This window comes from Polistes canadensis, unplaced genomic scaffold (assembly GCF_001313835.1).
Source record: "Polistes canadensis isolate GaletaPanama2010 unplaced genomic scaffold, ASM131383v1 scaffold_62, whole genome shotgun sequence".
Classification (NCBI taxonomy): domain Eukaryota; kingdom Metazoa; phylum Arthropoda; class Insecta; order Hymenoptera; family Vespidae; genus Polistes; species Polistes canadensis.
In genome coordinates, this window is record NW_014569609.1 from 1 (window position 1) to 10,286 (window position 10,286).

The following is a 10,286-nucleotide window of genomic DNA, read 5'->3' on the forward strand; positions in this document are numbered from 1 at the left end:
CTATTTTTTGTTTTTTTATAGTTTACTAAAAATAAAAAAGTGTCTTGTATATATTTAAGTGGTATAATATGTACATCAGACACTCGTCGATGTAACTGCATACTTCGCGTTAATATAAATGTTATTAAATAAAAAATTTATGTAATCTATCGATCAAATGTAGATTTGATCTCGTTGTTGTTATACTTATGGCGATATGCATAATTGCGTATGCATTTTGTAATACGACGCAAGGTGCAATATTTGTAATAATTTTTTCTTTTAAAAGCGAGGTTTCTTAATTTTTAAATATTGTGAAATACTCACAATTGATTAAGTTTTTTATTATGTGTCTTGAATAATTTCCTATGTGTATTTGTAATTGTATCAATCGATTAATAATTGTGTATGAATTTGAAACATTTTTCTATTCATATATTTATATATTGAAAAAAGCATGCATCAGGGACATGCATTATTTCATATTCACTTGTTTTTAAAGATAGAAAAACATTTTCTAATGCATCGAGAATTCGGTATTTTGTAATGTTCACCTTTTTGTCATTTAAATTCTTTTCTCTTTAAATTTCATTATTCATTAAATAATTTAAATTGAAAAGTTTTTGTCGCGGATTCTACATCGAATTTCATTTTTTGTCATCTAGCCGTAACTACAAAATATTAAAAATAAAAATCTGCAAATATTTGGAGGTATAGCTACTATTATAAAGATAGATTATTATTTTAAATTAATTTTAAATTTAAATAGAGTTTTTTTAAATTTTCGGAATATTTGCTTTTGCTAGAAATAATATTAATTATTTAACGCCAAATACCCCATATCATTTGGATAAGAAACTTAAATCGCTGCGTGGAAAAGGTTATAAATGAAATAGAGACTTGAAACTTTCGGTATATTTATTTTTTTTTATTGCAAACCATATAAGCCTCTAAGAGTGTAAAAATTCCGAAATACCCAAAGTTAAAACCACCCCCCATAGTTTATTTAAATAGTAATATTTAACAATTAATAGTTTTATTTTATTTCATAAAGATAACTACAGATTTTATAAAAGTAAATTCTTATAATTTCTATTTTTATTCTTTTCAAATCAGAACTAATTTCACGAGCCCTTCCATTCTTATTTTCTTCCACTGGATGGAAAATCAGACTGACGACAATCCTATCCTTCGTTTTGGTTTGCTATCTTCTTGCTTTTCGTTACTATCATTTTCGTTGACGATGTCTTTCAAAAGTTCTAAGACGAACGTCTTCGTTGTCGTCGTCGTCGTCTTCTTCATCTCTCTCTCTCTCTCTCTCTCTCTTTTTCTATCTTTCTTTTTCGTTTTTCGTTTGCTTCAACGAAGACGCTTGAATTAACGTGCAACGTAGTACTTTCTCGGTGGTTCCCTTTCTGGATTTCGATCTTCTTTCGCACAATGGCCCTCATCGTGACGCGAGAAGAGTGTCTAGAAAAGGTTTTCGAGCACAGAGGTCGCTCGTTTTACTACCTTCCTACATACTACGAGTACCAACCTCCTATTCTTTTTCTTTTCTCTCCTTTTTTTTTTTTTTTTACAGAGACCAAGAACGAATAGTCCAGATAAGAACCGAAACGATCTCTTTCAAATATAGTTGGATACTGAAAAAAGAACTTTAACTAAAGTACACAGATAGATTTTTTCGTTATTAACAAACAATCGAAAAATGTTAAATTTGTTTTTTTTTTTGTTCGACTTTCAATATACAAAATACGAAATTGGAGCACAACGCGTTGGTCGTGAAATAGGGATGCTTAATTAATAAATTCACTGGTGAAAGGGTGAACGACGGTGTGGCCTGGTTTTTCTATTTTTTTTTTTCTTTTTTTCCCAACCCAGAAAATGGACGCTCAGAAGGTGAGTCTACGTCAGTCTTCCTCGGATGAATAGCCACCGCTGTTAGGTTAGAGAAAAGCTGGGTAACTGAAGCCGCTTGATTAATTAACGCGTAATTAATGAGTAGCTGAATCTAATAAGAAGCTTGCGGTGTAATCAGCTGAAAATTTATCATGTACGAAAATAAACGGGTTCTGTTATATACGTCGAAGGTAAAATTCAAACTAAACTTTTATCTCTCCTATCATCAAAAGCTCACCCCCCCCCCGCCCCCCCCCCGAAAACCTTTACGTACATTTCAATACGAAACGGCTAAATTATTTGATACCTCATGGAAAACCGAAAGGGGTGCTTTTCCCTCCGTAATATCAACACGAGAGAGAGAGAGAGAGAGAAAGAGAAAGAGCAACGTTATATACTTTTCTTATTCTCTTATAAATTCAAAACTCGTACGGTTATCAGATAATAATATAGCTTTTATTAAACACATTGTGGTAGGATGGGGTGGAATGGGGTTCGGAGAATGTTCGTTTGTAATTAATTAAATTGATTGAAAAGTACAATATAACGGGTTACAAATATATATATATATAGAATCAATTTAAAATTGTTGATTATTATATTAAAAATCTTAGGTTTTGATTGAACGTTTAATAATTGACGATAATCAAAAGATAAAAGTGTAATTAATCAGTTAGTAATTTTAAGACGAATGGAAAATTGTCGAAAGTCGGATGAAAATGTGGCGACGTCTTTCGTTAGTTCGTTGAAACACGCACGAAGCCATTCGTTAAAGACTTAAGTAAAATGGCGGGGGCGTCACAACTTTGCCAGTAGTGAGACGTTCTTTGAGACCTTCCTTCCTTCCTTCCTTCCTTACTTCCTTTCTTCCTCTTACCTAGACCTATCCTCATCTAACAAGCGTGATGAATGGGTCTCGTCGGGAGACCTCGAACGTTACCCTCGTAAACAGAATTTGCATTCTAATATGTTAACTAAACTCTAAAGGCACTTACTTCATCGCGAGATTGCATGAGTTACGATCGTTTCTACAACGGACCTTCGTAATAATCATTGCCTTGGAAGAAGATGAGAAAGCGTAAAAGCGAACGCGCAATTTGTAACGTAATATAAATGATCTATCTTTCCTATTATTCGTCATTTTTTCCCCCTCTTCACCCCTCCTGATATCCTTCTCTCTCTTTCCTTCTCTCCCTTTCCCACGTATATTTTTATTCTACTCATTCAAAATCGGATTAACTGCGCCTTCTTTTTTCTTTATTTCTCCAACGGAATGCATAAAAACTTTTTTGGACAATTTTTCAAGAAATCCTAACGCACGAACGGAGTTTATGTATTTTTTTCCCCCTCCCCACAACTCTCCCCCCCCGCCGCTGCAAATAAAATCACAAAGTTTTTCTGATCAGGAGGTAATTAGCAATCGCGAGTTAGGAATTTTCGTTCGTACATATCTCGTTCGTTTATGAGTTCTTCTTTTCATTTACGTTCACCATAAAGAGAGAAAATCAAATAACGTTCGACGAGGAACATTTTTTTTCTCGTTTGGGGTGCATAATAACGATTTCGTGAATCCTTTGACGTGGGACGATCAAAGTGACCACCGGCACACCCAAATTTTCTCTTATCGAGTATAGTTTTTCTTTTCTTTCATTCTTTCTTTTCTTTTTTTTTTTGGTTTTGTTTTTTCAATGGGGTGAACAAAAAAAACAATTCGTTCTCTTCTTGCTTTGCTCGGCTACTATCGACACGTTTCTCTTCTATTTCACTTTATTCGAGTCTCTTTTCAACCTTTTTTTTTTTAGCATTGCCAATGGAGAAGGATCTTTATCAAATCTCGACGAAGGCCGGTACCGACTTATCGTTCGACACATCGCAATTCTTTTTTTAAAAAAAAAAGAAAGAAAGAAAGACAAATTCGTCGATTCGCGAGAATAATGCAACTCAATTTCGAATGAGTCCTTATCGTTTGCACTCAGTATGATTAAAGATTCTTATTTCGTATAGCTTAACAAAATCAAATAACACAATAGTATCGATGATTTTACTGATTTATTCTAGTATCGTTGGTTTCTGCCAAATTCAACTTAAGATAGTAGATTAAAATGGGACACACAAGGATTCGTAAAATAAAATTCTAATCGCGTATTTTTCTATCTGATTCTCTTTGAAATTTCATGAGTATTGTCTAAAAACTCAAGTAACTTTATCTCACAGTTTTTTCTTGAAAATGTAATCATCCGATAGATGTAATAATCAGGAATTACAGTATAGTATTCTCAATTAAGAACATCTCAAGGAAATATTTTATTTTTAATCGGGAATAGAAGAATGAAAAGGTACGCGAAGGGGTGGGGGGGGGGGGGGGGGGGGGGGTTTGATAGATAGATAGACGAATAGGATAACAATACAAGCGAGGAAAGCAATATCGACTCGTATCCGAAGTAGGTTCGGATTGATGAGTTCGCGGTCTAGGATGTAAACGTAGTCACCGAGAAGCTTCGCCACGGTATTGGAGATTTGATTGATCTTGGTATATATAGTAGTAGTAGTAGTAGTAGTATAGGAGAGTATTGTACCACCCCGGTGTTAATTCCTATTAGCGAGTGAGTGAACCTCTCCAGTCTATGAACCTTGCCCAGTCTAACGCTACCGGCAATCTACACTCACGACAGGAGCTTCAGAATCCTGCCCATACATTCGTTATTATCGCTTTCACCTTACCATAATCAAGACAGGTCCCTAGAGACCGAGGCCGCTCACTTTGCATATTCTACGAGCTCGAACGTTCAACGCGTGTTGGTTCGAATGGTTGGCGGCTTGGTGTTTGAACGATTCCCTTTATCGAGCCGACTGTTCCTTCCAATATCAGGGAAACCTATTCTGTATGAACATTATGACTGAGCAATAGCTCCATAGAAACCATATCAAAAATTTCCATTTATAAATTATTCCAATGTGTATTTTCTTTTTAAATGATACACCAATCGCGAATATTTAATATATAATATTTTCATAGAATTATTTTATTCCCCAATATAATATTATATAATCCTTTTTTTTTCTTTATTTCAAATATATATGATAATATAAAAGATAAAAAAGATTCAATTCAATAAACGAAACTATGAAATAGAAAACAAAGTAAATGAAAAAAGATTATTTCCCTTGGGAACGTTGTTTCCAATGTTACTCGTTCCGAATTACACATCGACGGAGAGACACTGATTGCCGCATGTGCTCCGATGCACGCATGATTAGGGTTGCATTGGTGTAATTGAGTGGGCGGATTTCCGATTTGCATTAACGTCGAAGATGTTGCCGAGCTTCGGGTTACTAATGGCAGGGACACGCACAAACGGGACCGAGAATCTGCCTACCAATACTCGCTTAGGATTTCCTATCTCTCTCTCTCTCTCTCTTGGCATCTACGAGACATTGGTGTTCCAACTGCACCGTATCTGGATTGGTATTCCTCAAAGTGCAACGGGGGTAAGAGAAAGATAGAAGAAAGAGGAAGTGAGAGAGGGTGAGAATTGGAAGTGGGAGTTCAGAGAGAAACAGAAAGAGAGAGAGAGAGAGAGAGAGAGAGAGAGAGAGAGAGAACCTTGCCGAAGGCGTTGCAACCACAACCCGTGAGTGATATACCCTCAATATACACACTTTACCCTAAGATCTCACTAAATCTCTCCCCTGTTCGCTTACGCTCCACCCTTTCCCAACCTCCCCCAACCCCCCCAACTCCCCCTTCCCAACTCCCCGCCACATCCACTTTCTCGACGTCATCCATAAGCCTGCATATAGTATCCACGGAAGTATTCATGAGGTCTGATAACTTTCAACCGCGTACCTTCAAATATCTAACGAGTTTCGGAAAATCGATGTACGATGTTTCTTAGATACTATCAATTACTTTAGAGCACGATAGTGTAATTGAAAGAAAAGTAACTCCTCTCTCTCTCTCTCTCTCTCTCTCACACACTCTCTTTCTCACTTTTGCACGACATTAAAGTTAATTGACTTTTCGTGCTTTTATACGGTCTTAACGACGGATTCGATATCTTGGCAGTTTCTTGGTTGAGAAACACGGTTTGAACCAGGATCGATAATAGTTCCAAAGTAATAGTCCTTACGATAGTTCCAACCTATAATATCCCTTCTCGTTTGATTTATTGTTCGTGACGATTCAGACTAGTCTCCATTTCGATCACATGGATATGTACTTATCGGTATACCTAATTCTTTAGTAATTTGAGTTGATAGACAAAAAAAAAAGGATGGCAAAAGAAAAATGAAGTATCCGATAAAAAAACGTGTCTCAAGCCTAAAGTTACTCTCTCTTTCTCTCTCTTTCTTTCTTTATCTTTCTTTCTTTCTCTTTCTCTTTTTCTCTTTTAGAGTCTCGGTTTTCTTTTCTTCCTAAAATCTTTTCGCAACAGCTGTTGCTGGCTGTCGAAGATTCTGAAAATAGGTGCGGAGGCCGGCGTCGCAAAACGTGTTAGGAATCTTCTATACAGAACGCTGATCCTTCCGTTCCTGACGTGTAAAAATTGTTGAGAAGCGTGCCTTTCAGTAACGATACCCGGAACCGCTTTGGGCGTTCTCAAAATCGATTTTTCTAAGTTGCCTTTTTGTGTTAAGCTTAATCGTTCATTTCCTAACCTCTGTCTTCGTACAAAACGTTTGACAAGATTTTATCGAAATCTATGAAATTTGACATGTAACGATTTATTTTGATAAATTATTATTTAAAATGTTTGTAATTAAATATCCTGGTAATTGTGGAAGTAGATTAACGTACAAGAAAAAAAAATAGTAAAAATTTAATTTATAATATGTATATTCTATTTTTTTTTAGAGATTATAAAATTTATTATAATATAATATATAAATCATAAGATAAATCTACTTTCAAAATTACTGATATAAATTTATTATATTTGTATATTTAAAAGATAATAAATAAAGAAAATATATAGGAATAATTTAATGAGCAGAAAATTCCCAACGTATATTCATACGAGCAATGTTACATTTATTCGAATATAAAGATGATGACGATGTATCAAAGACACACTTACACAGACAATTAGATAAAATAGATAAATCATCTCAGGTTTCTCCTAATAAGTCTTCCTTAACAAGAATTATACTCATCTCATGATTAATCTCAAAGAGAATAAGGTCCTCTCAGAGTTTACGAGAAGGACCAATTCAAAGCTCTATCCCTCTCTCTCTCTCTCTCTCTCTCTCTCTCTCTCTTTCTCTACATTAAATCATACCAATCCTAATTTGATAGACCCAATAATTTATTACAGAAACATACCCTTTTCTAAATCACATTCTTACAGAAAAATGAACTTATATATTAGGAATGATTTCTATTAATATTTCAATTTCACGACAATTTTGTTTTCTTTCTTTTTCTCACACAAAAGCATAGACAGACAAAAAGATATGAAGCAAGATTGAAAGCATGCGTGGAAGTTGATAGAAAACACGTGATTGGAAAGACATACAATGTGCTATTAGAAACTAAACAGATTTGATGTCAGGATAACTACAATCGATTTTCGTCGGAAAAGAATTAAATTCTACACGTAACGAAAACCAAAATATTTGAAATAGAATGATTTGTTCACTTTCTTGTACTGCAGTGTTCGGAATATTAGTGATATCAGCTCAATTTTTTCGAAACTAATATTTATATTCGTAAGTATACGCGCTTTAAAGCAAAAAAGCAAACGTTTCATAACTTCTGTTATAAAGCACTTGTTTAGAAATCTAATAGTTTCCAACAAAGATTCAATCTGGAAAACAGCGAAAATTTCTTTTAAATATAGTGAAACATTTTCAGAGATGGTAAAAAAATGTGCTATTAGAAACTAAACAGATTGGATGTCAGGTTAACAACAATCGATTTTCGTCGAAAAAGAATTAAATTTTACACGTAACGAATACCAAAATATTTATAATAGAAAAATTTTCTCTACTTTCCACATTCTATTAAAGTGTACTATTATTTGATGTCAAAATGAGGTGAGAAAGAGAAAAAGAGTTAGATATAATAAAAACACGTTGATAAGTTTCTGAATAGATCGGATGCGTGTTTGCACGTAGCAGCATGCAGTAGCAGTATGCAGTAACAGTAGCAGGAGCACGTTGCGTTGGGTTGTGCAGCACCGCGGTGATACTTTAAGCAACAGGCGTTTTAACTGGCTGTCAAGTGGGAATCCATTCACGAGTCGACGGTGCTGAATCGAGTGCGCTTGAGAGTCGTTGCAAGAGTGTGTGAGAGAGAGAGAGAGAGAGAGAGAGAGTAGCTTTTGGTGGTACGCCGACGACGTAAATGGTCGTAACAGCTCGACACGTTCAACAAGCTCACCGTTCTGGATCTCCAAAGAGAGCTTCTCCCTTTCTCTACCCCTCTTTCAAGCTCACCTCTCACCCTTCATTTCGTTCCTAACCTTTCCTCTCTCTCTCTCTCTCTCTCTCTCTCTCTCCTTTACCATACAACCATCACCATTCACCATTCACCACCACCATTCACCAACTACCACATATATTCCATGCACGTCGCACCCCCCATCCCACCCCACCCCATTCGAGCAGCTTTCAAGCAGTAACTCTTAACGAATGTACATTTTACACTTTCATTTCTACGCCCTTTTTTTTTCACCCCCCTTCTATTTTTTCTTTTTCTTTCTACATCCGTTCTAAACCTATGATTCTAGATGAGTTAAACGGGATTTTAAATGTTCTTTACTTACTTGAAATTTGTTCGTCATTGTACTTATTCAAACCGGGAAAGTTTAAAAGAATGAAATTGGAGAAAACTCATTGGAGAATGACTTAGAGAAAATGTATTGTACTTCTATTCAAATAATTAAACGAGAAATACTTTAGATTTTGGAATGGTAAGCGAAGAAAAAAAGAAAGAAAGAAAGAAAGAAAAAAGAAAAGGATATGATGTTTAACTTCTAAAAAGGTACCAACGCATCGTGATATTTCTTCTAGCCAATATGGCTGATTCCAAAAGTTTCGAAATGACTGAGCATAATCTTTGTAGAAAGAAAGAAAGAGAAAGGAAGCAATACGACACGAGGCGTGGCACACAGTTGTAGAAAGTTTTAACGCGCGCGGCGTGATCTTGCAAATAGCCGTCGTAAATCAATAGCGAAGGGTGCTAGTAGAAGTGGGTGGGTTATGGGGTAGGTAAGGGAGGGTAGGGGGGTTCGAGGTGGAAAAGAAGAAGTTGGTGGGATGGTACGTAGTCGAAAAGGGAGCATTCGTGCGACTCGATAGACGAGAAATAACTGAGAAGGAATGGGAAACTGTGAAGAAGGAGAAAGAAGAAGAAGAGAAGGGGGTGGTAGTGGAAGAGGAGGAGGAGGAGTAACGAGAAATTGAAGGAGCCCGTCGTAAATGGATGTTCGCGATTACGAGAAAAATCGTATATAAATGGCGTGGTGTGGGCAAAACGGGGGGGGTTCGAAACGAAACGGAGGATGAAGTTTTATCTGTCGAATGGCTTGGACGCGTTTTCTCCTTTTCCTTTTTCTTTTTCTTCTTCTTCTAAACTAAGATAGAGAATGAGAGAGAGAGAGAGAGAGAGAGAGTGAGGGAAAGGAAGAAAGAGACGGAAAAGAAAGGAAAGAAAGAATTTGTCCGTATGACGGTGCACGTTTTGTAGCGCGAGGAAAGATTTTGTATCAAAGATCGATTACCACGGAGTTATGTGATCGAAGGTACGCGACGACGTCGTGCATTTTTAACGTTTGCCCGACATACCGCCACCATCCTGCCCGTTTACCTTCTTTCCAAGCGACGTTTTCTCTATTCCCCTCCTTCCCACCCCCTTGTAAAAACGTAATGCTCGCCATTCCGCCATTTATCATTCCACTTTGCCGTATACGAAGTATCTCTTTCTCTCTCTCTCTTTCTTTCTCTTTCGTTTCTTTCTCTTTCTTTCTCTTTCTTTTTCACTTCGTTCAAGCATCGATCGATATGCGTGAATCATTTCGGACGACGATTCACAAATTTATTCGTCGCAATGTTCCTGATGCCCGGTGGAAACCTTTTTCACACCATTTGCCATATAATTATCACGTTAATCGTTTCATAATATTTTTTTTTTTCTTTTCGTATACGTATTATAAAGATAATTACGCGTATAGATTATTTATTAATACTTGTATTTTAACGTTTTATAATATAATATTTATTAATTCAATTGTATTTGTCGTGTATAATTTACATTCGTTTATTTTCGAGTATTAGCATTTTTTTGTTTTTTTTTTTTTTTTTTTTTTTTTTATAGGAAGAAATTTTGATCGATAAATTTTGTATTCGCGCGTAAAGAAAAAAAACACACACACACACAAATAAAAATAAAGTAGAGAACGCGTGCG